Source organism: Pagrus major, chromosome 8 (assembly GCF_040436345.1).
Source record: "Pagrus major chromosome 8, Pma_NU_1.0".
In the NCBI taxonomy this organism is placed as follows: Eukaryota; Metazoa; Chordata; class Actinopteri; order Spariformes; family Sparidae; genus Pagrus; species Pagrus major.
In genome coordinates, this window is record NC_133222.1 from 32,494,941 (window position 1) to 32,507,446 (window position 12,506).

Sequence of the window (12,506 nt, forward strand, 5' to 3'; positions counted from 1 at the left end):
ATTCTCACAAAGATGCAGTCACATTTTACCTGACACAGCCTCTCACATTGGACAGACTGACTGCGCCCTGCCACACTTCATCTCCCAAACTAACGGCAGAATCACTTTCTTACACAACCACATTGACATATTGCACCGTATTACGCAGTGAAGCGAGCTTCTTTGCAACAGCTTGGTACACAATTGGTAGTTATTCTTGCTCAGGGGCTTCTTTGGGGAATCTGAGACTGTCACCACCAGTGACTCCAACAGCGACCTGCAGGCAGTCCTAATCATGCTGACAAGTGGCATTTTCGCCTTCCCACAATGCCGCACCACCGGGTATAACAAAACACAGATAAGATCAGAGAGAGAGAGCATAAAAAAACATGACATATCACATTGTCATCTGCCATGACAGATGACATTATGAATTTTTGGCAGCATTGAATAGTCAATCATTTTAAAAATAAACTAAAACCCATGACATTATTCTTAGTGTCCACTTTATAGGATTTAATGCAATCTCATACAACAGCTCAGCCATGAATTCCCCCTTTGTGAAGACTGACACTGTCAGAGAGATGTTCATTTAACTATACATCTGTCACTGAGGTGGTAGATTGCAGTGGTGCTAAACTTGACTGTAAAACTGCAACAAATTAATCGATTAGTTGATCGAAAAAGAATAAACCCCCAACTATTTTGATAATCAATTAATTGCTTCAGTCATTTTTCAAGCTAGAACACCACAGATTTGCTGGTTCCAGCTTCTTAAATATAAGAATTTGCCGCTTTTCTTTGACATTAATGAGGACAAATGAAGAGTCTTAGTTGCTTCAACAAAAGAAGCAATTTCACATTTTACATTCTATAGATGAAATGCCCAAATGATTAAAATAATCTGCATATTAGTCAATAATGGAAATGATTGTTAATTGAAGCCCAACGATGGCCTCTCTACCATGAACACAGCAATCATCACCCTAGTTTTTAAAACCCAGTAAAGACCCTACTGGACCATCTAGCTACCGTCCCCTATCACTGAGACTCTGGCTGCTAAAATAGTTATTCCATTCCTCACACATCCCGATCAGACTGAAGCACACATCATGTAGATCGAGTGGTGTGCATAGATATTTTCCTGGAACAAGGGTAAGATACAATAAAAAATGGGTTCCTGAGGACATTCTGTACATTTTGGATCCATCCATCCAGATGTTTCTGCTCACATGGATCAATATGCACCTGGTAGACCACACCTGGTTATCAACATTGTTGTTTTGTTTTGTTTGTTTATTTCCATCTATGAACGCCCTGTTCTCTACTGAAAGCAAACCCAACTGTTACCAAACTGTGCATCTAATACTCGCCATGTCTGTCACCAAAGCTTTCCTGTCAGTAAAGGGAACATCAGTCTGACACCTCAATGCTGTGTGTCTACTTGTTTATTCAGTGAATGTTGTTTGTGAGGATCCTGTGTAATTGAGCTATTTGCCATTGCGAATAATGCATGTGGAGAGGTGCAGACGGAGACAGAGAGAAAGCAACCTTTTTAAGACTGTATCAATAGGATGACCCGTGTGTTAACCCAGTTTGAAATCTCTCTGAACCAAAAGTGAAGCGGAATGTATCATCAAAAAAAAAATTCAGAGAGGAAAGATACAGAGGAAAGGAGAAAAGCGGTGAGGAGAAAAACAGGCTAACCCAGTTAGCTGTGGCTCTATTAAAACTCAACTCCCTAGGTATCAGATTAACCTAGTTGAAGCGTTTCCTGCTGAGTTAATTAGACAGATTGGAAAGGGCTTCTAAGTCCCGACACTGCAGATTTCTAATGATATGATGAACATCAATGGCTCCAGCCCCAGGATTGGCTGTGTGAGCAGAACGGTGATCTATAATTATATTATTCAGCTGTGTTCAAAGTACCTCTCCAATGCAAAGCATGTGACTGCCCAGAAATCTAATCTGGTGTTTGGGCATCGATTTCATCAAGCTGGAAACGCTGGAATGCTCACTGTGTTTTGCTGATGTGTCACTGTTGTTTGGTCTTTGGGGGGCAGCTGTAAACTGAATTTTAATGGTATTTACTGGTGTTTTGGGTCCACTTGCTTTGACACCTTCATGAAATACACCGGAGGGTAACCACTTAAGTCGGCTTTTAAGAGGCACAGAGAGAGAGCAGACGAGAGCAGAGTGAAGAAAACTGTTCAGTACAGTTCTATTACAAATTACTCCACAGAAGCATCCATTTGGAAAACTACAGCACTATAGACCTGTTCACACCAGCATTTAAAACAGGGAAATTCAATCAATTTCAATGGAACTGCTGCAATCTGAAGATTTGCATGCAAATGCAACTTTGAGCCATGAATTTGCTCCATTGAACAATAGCAAGCCGTCTAGACAGTGTCCTGACTTGCACAAACATGTTCCCAGTTCATAATCATGTCAGCACTTAACTCGCAGGTGCTGTAGTTCACCAACTAGCCCTGCAAAAATCACTTTAGAACCAAATGTTCGGCAGATAGGAGCAGATTAATTTTGCTGTCCCAATTTATGGTGTGACCAGGCCATAATAAGACAACAAAACATTTATATTTAACACACAATCTGCCCCAGAATTTCCCCCACAATATCGGTTTCTAAACTAAATAACTAACTAAAGCATGATTGATATTTTATTTTCTGGGTATGGGCAGAGCACTTGCTTCATGTTCAAGAAACCTTGTGGTTTTGGTTAAGAACAGTATGTTTAAAGTATGGTTGGTAAATGTGAGCTACAGCCAGCCGGAAAGTTAGCGCGCATAAACACTGAAAGCAAGGGGGGACAGTGTTATGAACCACCTCAAAGTCCAGATGAAACAAGGGACACCAAAAAGATAAGGCAGGCTGTAGCAAAAGTTAAAAGATCAGGGTAAAACAAATGTAAATTAATGAGTTTTAGAGATCCTGATAGACCGATTTTTTTAACCTTATGAAAGAGATAGCTGTTTTCCCCTTTTCAAGTGTGAACTTGGGAATTATTGTGAATAAACTAGAAATAACAGGAATTACCATCTTGCAACAGGATTACACCAGACGCGATGCCTGACAACATGTTCTTGTTCCAAACCTTGACTACTCAGTAGTCATTAATGCATTACTACATGAGTACTCAGTACATTTATTTGGGTTGAACTTTGTGAAATTAGTTGACTTTTAACTTGAAGTTAACTTTCATTGAACAATCCCCCACAAACACTTCCTATCCACAAAAGAATACTTCTCTGCAGAAATTACATTTCCTCTCAGGCCTCCTTATATATATAAAGCATGCCGTCCTTTGACTCAGATAGTGCAGCAGTGTTGGCAGTAGTGTGGGCTGCATATGCGATGGTAGAATGCACTGTGCTTGCAGAGGGTTTTAATTTTACTGAATTCCTATTTAATGGGAAGCCAGCAAATTATCTGTTCATGTGATAGAAGAGTATGCTGCTGAATGCAGTGCATAGTTACACTTCTATTAAATGGACTTGCCTATGACCAAAACGTATTCTAGTATTGCTTTTGTATGTGTATTTTCTTTTCTTTTTATATTATTATATATATTATTGTCTTTTATATTGAAATTGAGAAAAATTACCCAAATTACCCAAATTCCTGAACTTCCCTTGGAAAATTTCTAGAAATTGTATGGAAATTTACTGACCCTTTGCAACTTTAGGTAAGAGTCTAATCCCTTAAAGAGGACATATTATACTTTTTGGGTTTTTTTGACGACTGGTTTGGAGTCGAGCCTTTACTTCCGTAACTTATGTTTGTTGCTCAGCATGACCCGCCCTACTCTGCCTCTGATTGGCTACATCCAACCCGTTAAGTAATGTGCATGTGCAACTCTCATCAAAGATTGAACAGAGGCGAGGTGTTTCACTCCGTAGCTAAAACAGAGCGCTCAAGACAGTGTGAAAAGGGATGCTGAAGTAACGCACCATATGAGAAAAATAATGTGATTTTTGAAAATTAAAGAATGTAAACCTATTCCACTAGGACCCCCCAAATAAAAGTATGAACCTGAAAATTTGCATAATATGACCTCTTTAAGGCAACAAGTCTAGAAATGTAGACAGACACTGTTGTCTGGAAAGGTCATTGATTTACTTGCTGGATTAATGAGCTCGGTTGAAAAGGCACCTAGAACAGTATGAGCTTGTTACAATTACTGCAAAACATTTAACCAGTTACATTTTTGACATTGATTTGTGTTAAATGGTGTTTTCCTCTCTCTGCTCCATGAGCACAAAGTGGTACAAAATTCCCCTGTCACCTATTGGTGATTGTGTGGGCTTTTATCAGCGGCAACAGAAACCATTGATCAGTGAGTAGACAGACAATGTGGAGATAAATGGACCGACATTGCCTCTGTTATCTAATCTGATGGTTCGTGTAGCTCAGTGATTATTATTGGAGAAATCATTAGAGATAAACAACAATACCAGATAACCATCGACAGCAACTGAATTGATTTCCAGTAATTTAAATAAACAACAGTACAGTACGCTGCAAAGTACTGTCAAAGCTTTCTTTGGTTTTACACTAAGTGGTTTTTAGCATTGGTTCAAACACCAGTGTAAATAAAGGAGTTTAATGTGTGTGAGAAAGTTAAGTAGTTTACAGTGATAGGATAGAGTGTGTGCGCGTATGTCTGTGTGAGAGAGAGAGAAAAAATACAGTTACTGTAAGTCGTTTAAAATGATAGGATTATGTGCGAGTTTGTCCTTGTGCCTGCTTGTGTGTGGATATGTGGGGAAGACTAGGTTTTATGTCCACCATGTACTCTGCATTATATAAAGTCCTAGTTATTTCTCTCCGTGCTCCTGCGTGTGCTTTCCCACCCTGAAGGGGTTTCACGTGGTGCCCATCACAATGTGAAATGTTGCCTTGTCTGTCTTTCATGAAGGCCCATAAACTCAACTTCACTGAAGGCCATTTACCTCAAGGCAGTGTTTAAACTGGATGCACATTATACAGTTTCATCAGCTCATTAAACGCTCAGTTTGCTGTCACAGCCAAATTTGCACACGTACAGTGCCCTGAGAAAGCTTTCATGGAGTAGTTTGGAAGTTCAAAATGGGTTTATGATTTTTAAACTCCCAACCATGATTGTAACCATGAAGACCAACCACACCAGTTTCATTGCAGTCAAAGATTTTGGGGAGAATCTAATTCACTAGGGCTTTAACGATTTGTGTATTTGTGCAACTGTCACTGTACGGGCGTCAAGTACCAGCCTCCACAGTACGTAGACTAATGCATGTAATGCAGAGCCAAAGTTCATAAGCCCAAGTTCCCAGAAGAAACTTTAAGCCATATGCTGTTAGCAACATGTGCTCAGGTTAGCAAAACAAGCTGATTGTGTGCGAGTCAGTCACACAATGGCAAACACAAATGAAACACCAGAGCTGGAAGGCCCGCTTGTGTCCTTTAAATCAGTTGTCTGAGAACAAGTCAGTTCCCAGTCAGTCGTAGATAAGACGTTACGGCATAAGATGATAAGACGTTATGTCTGCGTTAGGGTACAACACATTAAACATGCTCACCCACATTCACATTTTCACCCATATGACAAGATGCATTCGTGTTAATTTCCCCTGCTGTACCAAACCTGCACCAAACCCTGAATCCTAAATGGGGGTATTAACTGAACCATGACTTCTGTGTTCTGTAACACCCATATTAATGACACGTATCTCACTGCTTTAAGTAGAACTGGCCTGAACTGATTGTTATTTTAGAATGCCTTGTTGGTGAGGATACACACACCAACCGGAGGAAAGGTAGGAAATTACAGAAGCCAGTTTCTATTCTCTAACAGCCTTATAATGTCTTGCGAGTATTCAATCTGCATCAGTAAGCAATTGCACTAATGTTACAACAATTCACCACTGAGCAGCAGCACCTAAACTCGGAGCTCAAATCAAAGCTGGGGCTAACACTGATAAAACTGTATATGTGTGAATCTACCAGCATCTGTGTTCGGAAGTAAAACAAATGATTTTTTAGATTGTTAAGTATTGTACTGACTACTGCAACCCGGATAAAGGGATGGAGCCAGGAATTTTCTTTCGCTTTCTCTAACATTGCGAGATAGGGTGTTTTATTAATTTCTCAGGAAATAATTCATGGCTCTTATTGAAAAATGCAGTGTGTTTAAGTGGCTGAGCAGCAATGAGTGGTTTAAATTTAGAGTGATACAGGGCTACAGAGTTTGATATTGGATATGGTTTGATTGAATTCAGGAGGACTGTTGGGCCTTGGTGGAGGTATGCACTCAACCAAAGCGTGCACTTCTGTCAAATGTTTACCTCTCTGCTCTGTGTGTGTGTGTGTAGCGCAACCCCAACCTGCAGCTCACACAGGCAGAGGTTTTTATAGTCCCATCCTTGTGCTGTTAGTGGCTGGGCATGTGCATCCCACCCAGAAACGTCATAAACACAGCAAAATACTACACAGCTAAGAAAATACAGGCATAGAGCAGGGTCTCTGCAGACACCGCCACACACTTTGAGTGGGTGAGAAGTGATCATTGAGAGGGATTACTTTCTTATGAGCCTTGACATTTTTTTAGAAAATCCCTGCATGTTACGTCTTTAAAGGAGGTCACTGATGTCCTCGGGCAGATCGTTCCAAAGCCTCGGGGCCCTGACTGCAAACACTCTGTCACCTTTAGTTTTCATCTGGTCTCTAAAACAAACAGAAGACATCTGCCCAAGGATCTCAATGTACGTTCAGTGCTAAGAGGTCAAAGCAGGGAGAGAGGCCATGAAGAGCCTTAAAAGTAATCCGTAAAATCTTAAAATCTATTTTTAAACTTACTGGGAGCCAGTGTAAAGAGGCTAAAACAGAAGTGATGAGATGACCTCTCCTGGTTCTGGCTAAAAGCCTGGCAGCTGACTTCTGTACAGTTTGGATTAGGATCTAATCCTGGGGAACGGAATTCCCGGGAAAATTAAAATCCTTTCCCATTTCTCAAGAAATATGATCGTGGAAAAATGGGGGGAAATAACTAATTTCGAACATATTGGAATATATTTAGAAAATATGTAGGCCTATAGTTTACCTTCTTAAAACATATGCAACAGCTGTGTGTGCGTGCTGTTGTGGAAAACACCCACCAAAAGCTTACTGTAATTATGAAACACAAAGCGCCCCGGATTCAAAGCCCTGCTGGGATTTTTCTATATTTAACCCACTGTACTGGCTTAATATATGCACACTGCACATTGTTTGAAGTGCTGCTGAAGTTAACTGTGAGTGACTTCATAACTATATCTTACTTTGCTTGGCTATTACAGGAGGCTAACAGCCTCGCACCAGCAGCCTCTGAGCGCTGACAGAATAATCCATCTCAGCTTCATAGAAACTTCATAGAAGTTTGAAAACGCCAAATTATGCACTTTAATGAATTTTAAAATACCATTTCCATGTGGCTAGGCAATGAACTTTGAGTATTTTATACTCCATGCTATAGTGAAGTTCGAGCTGCATGTTGATAAACGAAGTGGTGTTTTTAGACTCTCTCTAAACCTGACTGCCCACTGAACAGCGTTGGAGCGCTGCTTCAACGGAGACGGATGGAAAAACGTTCATGGGCCAACATCCATTACTTCAATGCACATCACACCATCGCTCCAGATAGGGGGTGAGAATGTGCACGTCCACTCAGGTTTGTTTCCATCACTGCTGATCAGAGCCTGTGACTACTCCAGATTCATTTGATCCGGGAATGAATGCTGATTGGACTTTTTACCACTGAAGACAACAGCCAGATGTCAGTGGGTGTGAGTGGGTTTGTTGTCCAGTGTGAAAGAGGTTTAACATGCACGCATTCTAATTTCAAGTTGAGAGTAGATAAACAGACATTGTGGTTCAAAGTTGATGTGCAGCGCTGTAGAAGGATTTACTCTGATGGAACAGGTTTTTGTGTCATGTGGTTGACCTCTACAAGCAAGTTTTGACCAGAATTATTTAGCAGGTTGTGGTAAAAACATCCAAAACACATAACATGTCTGAGGCACATGAAGTGGGTTTTGCCTCATACAGATTTCATTAAATGGCACTTTCTCAGACCTCCAAGGTCATTGTCTCTTTTGTGGGTTTTATGATGAGACACATTTATGTGCAGGGCCTTTAAAATGAATTTTATTGCCATTGATTCTGTCATGGTTTGGGGTTTTTAGTTCAGTTATTTCCTGTTTATTTCGAAAGTTCTCTCCTCATGTGTGATACTTGCTTTACGCTTCCCATCTTTGTCTTCTTCACACCTGTTTTCTGTGCACGCCTGATGTTTTGTTAGTTAACAAGTCCTTGTGTATTTAAGCTTGTGTTTCGCCCTCACTCTTTGTCAGTTATCCGTTTTCCTTGGTGTCTGTTCATCTGCGTTTGCTCCCCGCGTGTCCTTTGTCCTCGCTATTGTTCCCCGTCACTTTCTGCTTTGTTTTGTATTCTTAGTTTTTTTCTCGGACTCTCTTTTGCCTGCCTTTTTGTCGCCTGCTTTTTATCGCCTGCGTTTTGATTTTTGGGCTCCAGCTTTGTTAAGAAAGCTCGCCTTTTGTTTCTTAACCTGCCTGCCTTCTGTCCTCACCTGTTTGCACACGTAAGATATGCTGTACACTAAAAGCATTGTAGCAGTGGCTGTTCTATCTACATAGACACAGATTTTTTTTTTTTTAACTGCATGACATGTGACCTGATCTGAGGATAAATCCAGTGATGGGATTCATCAGTCACTTCAAAGCATGTATATTTTATTTCATGTATTGAACTACAGAGAAAATACTGCAACTTTTGGGGTATTTACGAGACCGCAGTAGACAACTATCTTAATCTCAACTCATTAGGAGTTTCTTTAATCTGTATTTTTCTGATCAAACACAAACTTCAAACATACATTATTTATACAAACTCTTGATGCATTTGTGCCTATGTGTGTGTGAAAAATCTTATACCAAGTATAAAATAATAAACATAAAGAATTATAAAAGACCCTACTTAGCTACTTTGCTTACATCTAGTTTTGTATGTCTGAGTTCAAATATTTTTGCTGATTTATATATTTCTGTAAGTTTGTGTATATCTAAACGGCAGTAGCATCATAAATTAGTGTAGGATTGGGAGGAAAGTGAGTTGAACACAGTTTTTTATTGGTCACATAGCTACAAGGCACTTCTAAATAGTTGTCAATGGTGTGACTCACAGGTTTAGCATTTAAGCTTTACTGTTAATAGTATCACGTCACACATTGCCAAAGGATGAGGACCAAACGGCCAGATTTTAGGTTTCATGCCAAAATAAAATTTTAGAGAGTAGATTTAAGCAATTAAATCTAACAAATTGATGGGTCTGTTCTGGTCCTATTGGTAATATAAATGTGACATTAAATGGATCTAGAAGCCATGGACTGCCTTCACTAGGACACTGTTGTGTTAGTCTATGCCAAAACACAGTGTCTATACAAGCATAAAATTAGAATAGACGGGGTTTAGGTGTTATATTGGCCATGATTACAAAGCCAGGCATGCTTTGTTGCTGCAGCATCAAAGCCTCTTTCAAAGCCAGGAAAAATCCAGAATGGAAATTTGAGCATTGTGCTCAATGCATTGGACACACGTGGTGTGTGGTTACCCCTGCACTCATTACCACAGGACCTAATCAGAAACAATGTCTTTTAAAACTGGGTCCCAAAGGTGAAGCTATGAAAAAAGGTGTGCGAGATGCAAGCAGTTTTTTTTTAGCCTGTGGGACTTGAAGCCTGCAGCCTGGTGGAGGCCGTTTATAGAAACAGTGGATGGGATCAGCAGGGTCCTACAGGAGCTTCTCTGCCACTGAGCATGACACTGGAGTGCTGAGGTATTGAGGGTTGTCGGTGATTTGGCAATCCTGGATGATGGTCTGCTGGCGATGATTAAAACAGAGGCCAGAGTTCAACATACCCAAGGTATGTTTCTGTTATCCGGCTTAACTAACCCTAAGAGTCACGATCACACTAAGCAGTTATACGAAGGTGGTTATCAACTCGATAAGTCAACCCAGGTGTTCCACACTGAGCCACGAACACCTTCACATAAAAGGGGAGGTGTTCCTGTTTCTACTGGAAGTTAAACACATCTTCTGGATCTTCTGTGAATGATAATGCCATTTTCCAGAGAACTGATTGGTCAGAAGGCGGTGCTTTTACATGTGTTGATCTGTTATCTTGAACATAACCTGCTCTGGGGCTAACCACAAATCCTTCTTGTAATATAGCCCCAGGAGGCCAGGTTGAAGGTTATGACACCTCTGACCATGGATTGCTAAGCTATTGTGAGACTGACCTGACACATTTAAGCCTCTGGGTTTCTTCAGAGGGCGAAGGTTTGTTATGCTCCTTTTAAAATACGATGACATGAGATGAGAAAATAGATGAGAGGTCTTAGCTAATACACTGACATTTACTTTTAGATCAGTCAGCATAGTTATCAAGAATACAACAATACAACAGAAATGTTTCCCTTACAGGCGCTGAACACTTGCTTTCTCAATCAGCTTCATGAGCGATCACATCCTACATGAACATTTATTTAGAGTTTTCACTTGAGAGGTTTCTGTATTTCTACTGGTTTGAAATCGACAGGGCTTCATTTAAAAATGTAAGACCTGACAGTTTTTGATGTTTTTTAACTTAGATTTTTGGTTACTGAGTCATTAATTGATAATACTGTAGAGAAGTGCTTAAGATTTAAAGCTGGGTTTACAGTTTCTTTAAGGGAGCTCAGATTCCACTGTACTTTTTTGTATTCTCATCCCAGCACCTATTTCACTGCCCTGCCTACTGTCACTGGTTTTGGACAGTGCTTTATTTGAGTACACAAATACACCTGCATAAAATCAAGTGGGGAGTTCAAAGTTTCACAAAAAACAGTAAAGAAGACTTCAGATCTTAGATAAAGGTAGAGGAAAACAACATGTCTGATTTCTGAGCACCAGTATGCCTTCAGGACCAACAGATCCTCAGAGGACGCCATATCCACTGCCCTCCACTCAGTCTCCTCACACCTAGAGAATAAGAGCAGCTACCTCAGGATGCTGTTTGTTGCTTTCAGCCCAGCATTCAATACAATCTCACCCACAGAGCTGATTGGAAAACATATCACTCTGGGCTTGACTTCCACTCTCTGCAACCGGATATTGGACTTCCTCACAAGATGACTCCAGACAGTTCGGATTGGCACGCACCTCCTCTACATTAGTGCTCAACACCGGAGCAGAGCATTTAACAACAGGACTGAAACTATTAACGAAAAACAAAATGACAAAAACATCTAAATTAAATTAAATTAAACATTAAACAGCATTTTCAAGAGAAATTGGTGAAACTTGCGGTTTCTGGCTTTTCTCTGTTCTATATCATTGTAAATTGTAAAGATTTTGTACAGTTGGTTAGACAAAATAACACATTCGAAGACGTCATCTTGGTTATGGTTTTTCTTTTTCCTCAATTTATATACTAAAAGTGTAAAACATTCAAACTGTCTTTGTTGCCACTGGGTTTTTTTTGTTTGTTTGCCATGTTGGGTATTTGTCCAACTTCACACTGCACAACCAACCAGCATTGTTTGACATACAGGCCCGGGCACAGGCACGACATGTGATTCTGGAAACATGTCCAACTTGTTGGCAACACCCTGGCTGCATACCAAGTCATGTTTTTGCATATTCTCACAATTCTGATTTGTCTCCCAAATAAGATGGAAATATGTAATCGAAGAGAAGAGAAGAGAAGCCTCCCTCAAAATCTTTTCACCTCTTTTCCCTGAGCAGGCCAAGCTGCCCTTACATCTTCTCTATCCTTCACGGCACTCCGACTGCTGTTGTCTCTTAGCAACACCTCCAGGCAAATCGATGGAGGGGAAAAAGAGAGCGACAGACAGATGAATGGGGGGTGGAGAGGACTTGAGGGGGAGGGAGAAGTGGGGAGAAGGGCAAATGGGTGTCAAGTGTATAAAGGAAAAAGGAGGAGGAGATAAAGGAGGAGTAGGTGTAGGTGATGTGGGGAGGGAGGAGATGGGTGGAGAGGTGACTGGAGGGAGATAGGGAGAAAGAGAAGGAAGCTAGGGAAGGATGCATTTAAATGTCAAGCTCCAGCTAAGTCACAGTATTTAATGTCATCTGGGAGCAAAATGTCAGAACGATAAAGGAGACTACATTTTTAAGGGTTGCCTGCTGGCATGTTTTTTTGCACAGCGACTGCATTTCTAGGAAAGCACTTTAGAAAGAGTTTGGTTATAAAATACACAGATGGTTCACTTTCCCAGAGTGCTCACTGAATAGGATCTGATGTCGGACACTTTACTCTAACTTTTTATTTATAAATATATATAATAAAACCCTGCACGATTAAATACAAGAGTCAAACCAGGCTCGCAGTTTGCCTGAGCGCCCATACTGATGGCCATGGTGACACTAGAGGCAGACACTGGCAGGCAGGTCAACGACAACAAAGCATCCCC